Raw genomic sequence first — 7,944 nt, forward strand, 5'->3', positions numbered from 1 at the left:
ATCTCCACTTGAACCTGTTTTGCTTCTAAAACAGGTTCAGATCTATCTCCATGCTTCGTAGCCATCACCTTCTCATTAAAAACCACATCCCTGCTCACTATGCACTTCTTGAACCCATCTTCTAAGCACCATAGCTTGTATCCTTTAACACCATCAGGATACCCCATAAACATGCATTTAATTGCTCTAGGCTGCAACTTGTCTTGTCTGACATGAGCATATGCAGTGCAACCAAAAATCCTCAAATTGTCTACATTTGGTGCTTGACCTGTCCACATCTCCTGAGGAGTTTTGAACTTGATTGCTGTAGATGGACTTCTGTTAATCAAGTAGCAAGCTGTTTTGACAGCTTCTCCCCAAAACTTTCTCTCCAAACCAGCTCCTTTCAGCATACATCTGACTCTCTCTATGAGAGTTCTTTTCATTCTCTCAGCTAATCCGTTCTGCTGAGGTGTTCTAGGAGCTGATTTGTGTCTTCCAATTCCAGCCTCTCTGCAAAAATCTGAGAATTCATTTGAACAGAATTCTAAACCATTGTCTGTCCTTAATTTCTTGATTCTCTTTCCAGTCTGATTTTCCACCAAAGTCTTCCAGTCTTTAAATGTCTTGAAGGCCTCATCTTTTGATTTCAGCAAATGTATCCAAACCTTCCTTGAGTAATCATCAACTATACTCAAAAAATAGTTTGCTCCTCCTAAGATTGACACCTTGGAAGGACCCCAGAGATCTGCGTGAATGTATCCCAGTGGTTCCCTGGTATTGTGTATGCCAGATTTGAACTTCAATCTACAACTTTTGCCATACACACATTCCTCACAGAATTCAAGTTCACCACTTAGTTTGGCTTTGAGAATGCCTTGTCTTTCCAATTCAGTTAGACCCCTTTGACTAACATGACCAAGTCTTAGGTGCCATAATCTTGTTTTGTCAAGTTCTTGTTCTGATGTAACAGTGTTAACACAACCAGTTACTGTTTCACCATTCAAGAAATAAAGACCATTTCTGAATTCTCCTTTCATAACTACAACTGACCCTTTCATCACCTTCAAGAACTTGTCATCAATTTTAACAGTACAGCCTCTCTCAGTCAAGACTCCAATTGACAGCAAGTTTCTCTTGAGATCAGGGACATACCTCACATTTTGCACCTTTCGTTTAACTCCATCATGCTTGTTGTCCCCAAGGAGTACAGTTCCACCCTTCTTTTCCTCTAGATCACAGAACATATCCTTGTTAGGACACATGTGGAATGAGCATCCGGAATCAAGAACCCAATCATGACCAGAATCCATATTTGAGGCCACTAATACTTCTGCGGATTCATAGCCATCAGTTACTATGTCAGCTTCTCCTCTTCCTTTGTTCTTGTAATTTTCTTTCTTGAGTTTGGCTTTCAAAGCCAAGCATTCATCTCTGAAATGGCCCTCCTTCTTACAGTAGTAGCATTTCTTGTCTGTAATGCCTCTAGGATCACCTTTAGAATTGGATTTTGGCTTCTGATTCCCTTTGTAACTTCCCTTCTGATTCTTGTGTTCTCTGTTCTGTGATTTTCCTCTGACAAATAACCCTTCACCATTTTCATCTTGCTTGCCTTCTGTTCTCTTCTGTATCTCCTTAGAGTTCAATGCAGCCTTCACTTCAGACATGGTCAGGGTCTCCTTTCCATAGAGCATTGTATCAACAAAGTGCTCATAAGATCTCGGCAGAGAGCTCAGTAGAATGATTGCCTGATCTTCTTCTTCCATCTTCACACCAATATTGCAGAGATCGAGTATGATTTTGTTAAAATCATCTAAGTGTTTTCTCAGGTCCTTATTCTCATCCATCTTGAGAGTATACATCTTCTTCTTCAAGTATAGCTTATTAGCTAGGGACTTCTTCATGTATATGGAACTGAGTTTGTTCCATAATCCCAATGCCTTGTCTTCACTTGAGACTTCTCTCAAGACTTCATCACCTAAACTGAGAAGGATAGCACTATGTGCTTTGGTTTCAATTTCCTTCAGTTTCTTCTTGTCTTCTCCAATCTCCTTGATGGCTTCTTCATCAATGGCTTCCGAAATCCCATTGTGTACCAGTAGAGCCTTCATCTTGATTCTCCATAACCCGAAATCATTGGTTCCATTGAACTTCTCAATCTCAAACTTCGCAGCGGACATCTTCTTGGTGATTCTTGAACCTTCGAACTTGAATCTTGATTTTGCTGAACCTGGCTTCTGGTACCAGTTGTTGTGATCAGATCAACAATACTAATCAAGATACTTCAACTCAATGAGCTATGTTCAATCACAATAACAACATGAAACTATGGACACACTGAGATGAATATGAATGATAGAACTTTATTGATAATATTCTGACTTTCAAGTACAAGAGAGTATATACAAGGCTTAGAGAAATTGAACTGAACAAGGCAACCAAAACAGAATGAATGAATAGCCTATATATACACTTCGGACTAATAACAGTAAAAATAAACTTCTAACTGAAATAACTATCAATTAACAGCACATGTGATGTGGCATGATTTAGATCACTTCTCAACAGTTTGGCTATATCAATATACAAGAAATTAACAAAGAGTGACTGTACGTTTAGGTGCCTATATCAAAAGGTTAAAGCCTCTAAGAGAAGAACAACAGTTTGGAATCAAATGAGAAAATCAGTTCGTTCGTGTATGTTCACAAAGTTCAACAGAACAACAAACTGTTATTGGGGACTTACCAGAGATGATAACCTTTGGCTGCAAACAAAGAGAATGTCGATGAAGTAAGTACAAAAAATTGCAGTATTTCAGGGCAGTCCGAACCTGTGGCTCCAAACAAGCAGGGTATCGAATGCTTAGATAAAGAATTTCTTCAGAATTAATTCTAATTTGCGAAAATAAACTTACCCATTAATGCAGAAAGAGGGAACAACTGCGACAAAAGATCTTCTCCTCCGACGACGTTAGCTTCACCTCGGTAAGTTGTAAAAGCTTCTCCTCTCACGGGGCTAGTTACTTCTCGGGACAAAGGGGTGTCAGCGGCAGCTTCCTCTTGCAACTGTGAACAACAAAAAATTTTATACTAAAGTTTGGGCTTTAGGTTCACAAAAACAATGGACCTAAGATTCTTACAAAGTGGTGGGCTTACTACTCATTTCTTAAGGAATGCAAGTATAAACAAGCCCAAAACGTTGCTGGGAAATTGAATACCTTTGAAACGAATACAGAGGTAATCGTTTGGATACTAACAGAAAAAACTATTTTATGTATATGTCATTTAAGTGTATAACCAAAATAGAATGGGTAATTGTGAAAAGCACGAGGGGCAAATGTTATACCCATTTTTTTGGGCATTTATGATGTTTCTAACAATAGCAATTATAAAGGGATGATGAAGAGGACTAGTTGCATTCTTGTTCTCACAAAGCATAAATTAAAACTACCAAATACTAACAGAAGGGGATTGATTGCCTAGCCATATTCTTCAACTCTTGTTCGCTCAAGAAGGTTGTAATCCGCTGACAGAGACATTTGGTCATGCACAATGATTGATTCATGCCTTTTCGTTCAATACACACTATCTACGCTAACAGAATTAGCAAAAGAGTACATATTCGTTATTTATCAAAATACAACTATATTTGTGTTATTATAAGGTTGTAAAGTATTATTTACAGGTCAAGCCTAATAACTTAGGCCCACGATTTAAATGCAACCCTAAACTCATCACTATAAAAGAGGAGATGTGATGGAAACGAGGAAAGGCAATTGATAATGCCGAAACTCCATTATTGTATAAATGGTCCTTATGTAATGTAAAAGTGAAGGAGAACTGTAGAACAATTGGCAACGTAAGTTCGCCGGAAACTATGGTTCTTGAAGCTTAAATATCAATAAAAGTGACTAAGTAGACATAGGTCATCTTTTTGGGTCCGAACGATTATAAAATATGGTGTTAGTTATTTTATCATATTTTTACTTTGAATTCGTGCTCTGGTGTTCTCAAGTTGATGAAAAACGGTGTCAACAAAATTTAAATGTAAAGTATATATTAACGAAGCAAGGACATTAAATAAATTTAAAAATCACAATAAAGAAAAGATAAAATGAGGAATTCAATTATTAAAATTAAAAAAATATGTATGTATATATTAAAGAAGGTGTTTTTTCTAATTGCCTAAGATTCAAGACAAAAACGGAAAAAAAAACAATGTTTACCTTTCAATTTTAAAAATTAATAATGTTTATCTACTTTCTCTAATTGGTCCAAATCTGAGATTAGCAAAGTGGTTTTACTGTTTTATGAAAAGTCAACAAAAAATATAAATAAGATGGGACCCACATTTAACGCAGCAGTGAGATACAACTTTCTTTTTAAAAAAATATATATTAAAAGGGGATTTCTTTAGTCCCTCAGTTGGATTTGAAGGACTTAATCCTTCATGCATTTTTGAGCTATTGGATTCAGGGTGAACGGTTGGATTGTGGTTTTTGGGTCAAATTGTGCTAAAATACATATATACCCTTTCAGGTTAGAAAGGAACCAACTACCGTTTCCAAAAAAAAAAACTTTATTTTTTACTAATTCCAAACACCCAAATAGGCTCCAAAAATATATACCCCGATTTGAAAGTAATCTTATTAGATGAACTAGTTCAAGAAAAATTCATGAAGTTTTCGACTGAAAGACCATGGTGGGACTAAGATTGGATTGAGAACCCCAAAAACAAAAGGGTATTTTGTTCTCATTCTACTCAGAGCTACTACTTCTTTCAACAATGGCAGCAATGTCAGCAGAGTGATACTGAATCATTGCACTACTCTCAAACAACTCCATCAACTTCACGCTCACTCCATCGTCACTGGCCTCCTCTCTTCCTCTCATGCCCACTTATTACTACTCTCAAACAACTCCATCAACTTCACGCTCACTCCATCGTCACCGGCGTCCTCTCTTCCTCTCATGCCCACTTATTGCTCACCACTTTCCTCTTCTCTGCAACTTCACTTTCTCACAACAATAACAATGGTGGAGCTACGCCCTCTCTCTCTCTCTTCAACCTCATTCAAAACCCATCAACATTTTCCTTCAACAACATCATCAGAGCCCACTCTTTTTTCTCCTCACTGCTACAGTCTTTCCTCCTCTTCTCCCGCATGCACTGCCTCTCCCACCCTCCTGACTTTCACACCTTCCCCTTCGTCCTCAACGTCTGCGCTCAGTTGGACCCCAGAAATACTGCCATTTCCATCGCCCGAGCTCTTCACTCCCAATTCCTCAAGTTTGGCTTCAACGTATATTCTTTTGTCTCTAACGCCCTCATTCCCATCTACCCCGTCAGCCGCTGCCTCTCCGACACATATCGAGTATTCGATGAGGACCCTCAACACATGGATGTTGTCTCTTACAACACTCTAATCGATGTGTTTGTCAAAGCAGGTGAAATTTCAGGTGCCCGTAAATTGTTCGACAAAATGCACTTGAGAGACTCTGTCTCCTGGAGTACCATATTAGCCGGTTATGCGTAGAATAATCAGTGTGAGGAGAAAATTTGACTCTTTTATCAAATTCGTCCAGTTCTCTTTGCGTGTGCTCAACTGGGGGATTTAGAATAAGGCTATACTATACACAAATACATTAGCACAAATGGGATTCGTCTATAATCCTTCTTGACTACATGATTGGTTGAGTTGTATGCCTAGTGTGGCTGCATTAAGATTTCTATAAAGATATTTGACTCGAGTTTGGACAAGAGCTTGTGTACATGGAATGCAATGCTCGTTGGGTTTTCCATGCACGATCTTGGAAAGCAATCACTAAATTATTTCTTTAGAGTGATAGAAGCCAGAGTTAAGCTAGATGGGGTTGTCTTTCTAAGAGTGTTGGTGGGTTGCAGCCATGCAGGTCTACTAGATGAAGCCAGAAAGCTCTTTAATGAGATGGAATCTATGTACATTTTTTGTCGATAGCAAAAACATTATGGGTGCATGGCTAATTTGCTAAGGAGGGCTGGTCTGATAGAAGAAGCAATGGAGATGATCAAGAAGATGTCAATGGGGATGATGTGTTCGTGTGGGGTGGGCTGCTATCAGGTTGCAGGCTTTATGGGAATGTTGGTGTTGCTAAGAAAGCAGAAGAGTGTGTGATGCAGTTGAAACCGGACGACGGCGATGTGTATTCGATCATGGCAAGCTTGTATGTGAATGCGGAGTAGTGGGAGGATGTGGTGAAGATGAGGAGGTGGAGGGAGTCGAAGAAGGTGAAGAAGAGTGTTGGTTGTAGTTTAATTCGATTGGAAGGAGTGACTCATGAGTTTGTTACTTGGGACACACTGCATCCCCAAACTGATGAGATATATTCAATTTTGAATGTTGCAGGTAAATATACCATTTTCAAACATTCTACCTAAATATGTCCTATCATTATTTTTTCATATGTTGGTTTACCTCAGACAAAGATATAAGAAGCAAAGAATTTGTCACTTCGCGATTGATAATAACTTGGTCTCCCATTTGAATGATCTTCAACTTGCCGAGCTTTTAAGTAACAAATAACAAATCTCACTCTCACTCTCACTCACACCTACTCTAGTTCTTAAAGAAAAATTAAAATAGAAAAATGAAAAATATAAAAAATTAATTAGAAAGGTATTTTTAATATTTTTTTCTCTATTAGAATGTGCTTATTTATATAATGAAACTTAATAAAAAAATTCATATAAAAACAAGTAAAATGGAATCAGGTTTTGTTACGTTCCACTATAATAATGTTTCGTATATTCTATAATTAATCACTTAGTAACACCAAAGCTGTTACGTACCCAATTTCGTAAATAACTCAATATTTCAATGAAATTTACTATATTACCCTCTTATGTACACTACTGTGCACATTCATTTACAGTATTGCCCTTACATTTCACTGCCACCTAAACAAACCCTTCTCACCCGGTTCACGTTACCGATTACAAAAGGTCAAAATTATACATATATACATTGTTTACAATTATCATATTTTGCACTTGGAATAATAATGGACCTACATGGTGGACTTAGCCTTGTGAAGGATTGTAGAAATTGCCATATTAAAAACGCACGCATAGCTTTTTTTTTTTTAACAATGACGCATAGCCTTTCTGCTCATCTTTGTGGTCTGTGGCAGTTAGTGTTTTGTAACAGTTTTTTTCAGTTCCCACCCATGTTCATCCCTTGTTCTTCCTTATCTGGGTTCAATGCTTTATCCATGCACTCTTCTCTCTCTCTCTCACCGATAAGGATAAAGAGATCCTCACTATTGATGCTGATATCAATACTCATTTCACTCACTCTCTTATTAACACTATGGTTTCTCGAGTCCTCTCTGATAAGCATGTGCACAAACCATCTTTCCATAAACAAATGAATGGTCATTTGAAAGGTCGATTTCCCATGCATATTTCTGATTTTTGCTCTACTCTGTTTCTAGTTTCCTTTGGATGTGCAGGTGATCAATTTAAAGTGGAAGCATGTGAACCATGGCACTTTCAAAATTACCATATCATCTTACACACACTAACTGTTCTGCAAAATGTTACAGTTGAATCTATGATAACTACTCCATTTTGAGTTCAAGGGCATCGGCTACCCTTCCTTAGCAAGACTACTCCACTTCCTATTATTCTTTGTAATATTATTGTTACCTATATGGATGTTGATGAAGACTCCCTCAATGAAGGATGGGGTCTGTTTGCGCATTTGCAGGTTAGAATTGATGTCACCAAACAACTTCTTCGGGTTCAAATGATTCGACTGCCTTAGATCAAGGATGAATTCTTGGTTGAGTTATGTTACGAGCGGTTGGTGGAATAATGTTTTGAGTGTGGTTTCTTTTTCATCCTTACCAACATTGCTTGTTGTATTTGGAGAAATTAGATTTCAGAGAGGATTCAGAACTAAGTTAAGGACCACGGCTGAAAGGA

General features: G+C 37.8%; 1 pseudogene; it reads left to right on the forward strand.

The window, feature by feature from the left end:
- The first annotated feature begins 2,758 nt into the window (after positions 1-2,758).
- LOC133792220 (pentatricopeptide repeat-containing protein At5g61800-like) lies at positions 2,759-7,591 on the forward strand (annotated as a pseudogene).
- Positions 7,592-7,944: the final 353 nt, after the last annotated feature.

This window comes from Humulus lupulus, chromosome 7, assembly GCF_963169125.1.
Source record: "Humulus lupulus chromosome 7, drHumLupu1.1, whole genome shotgun sequence".
Taxonomy (NCBI): domain Eukaryota; kingdom Viridiplantae; phylum Streptophyta; class Magnoliopsida; order Rosales; family Cannabaceae; genus Humulus; species Humulus lupulus.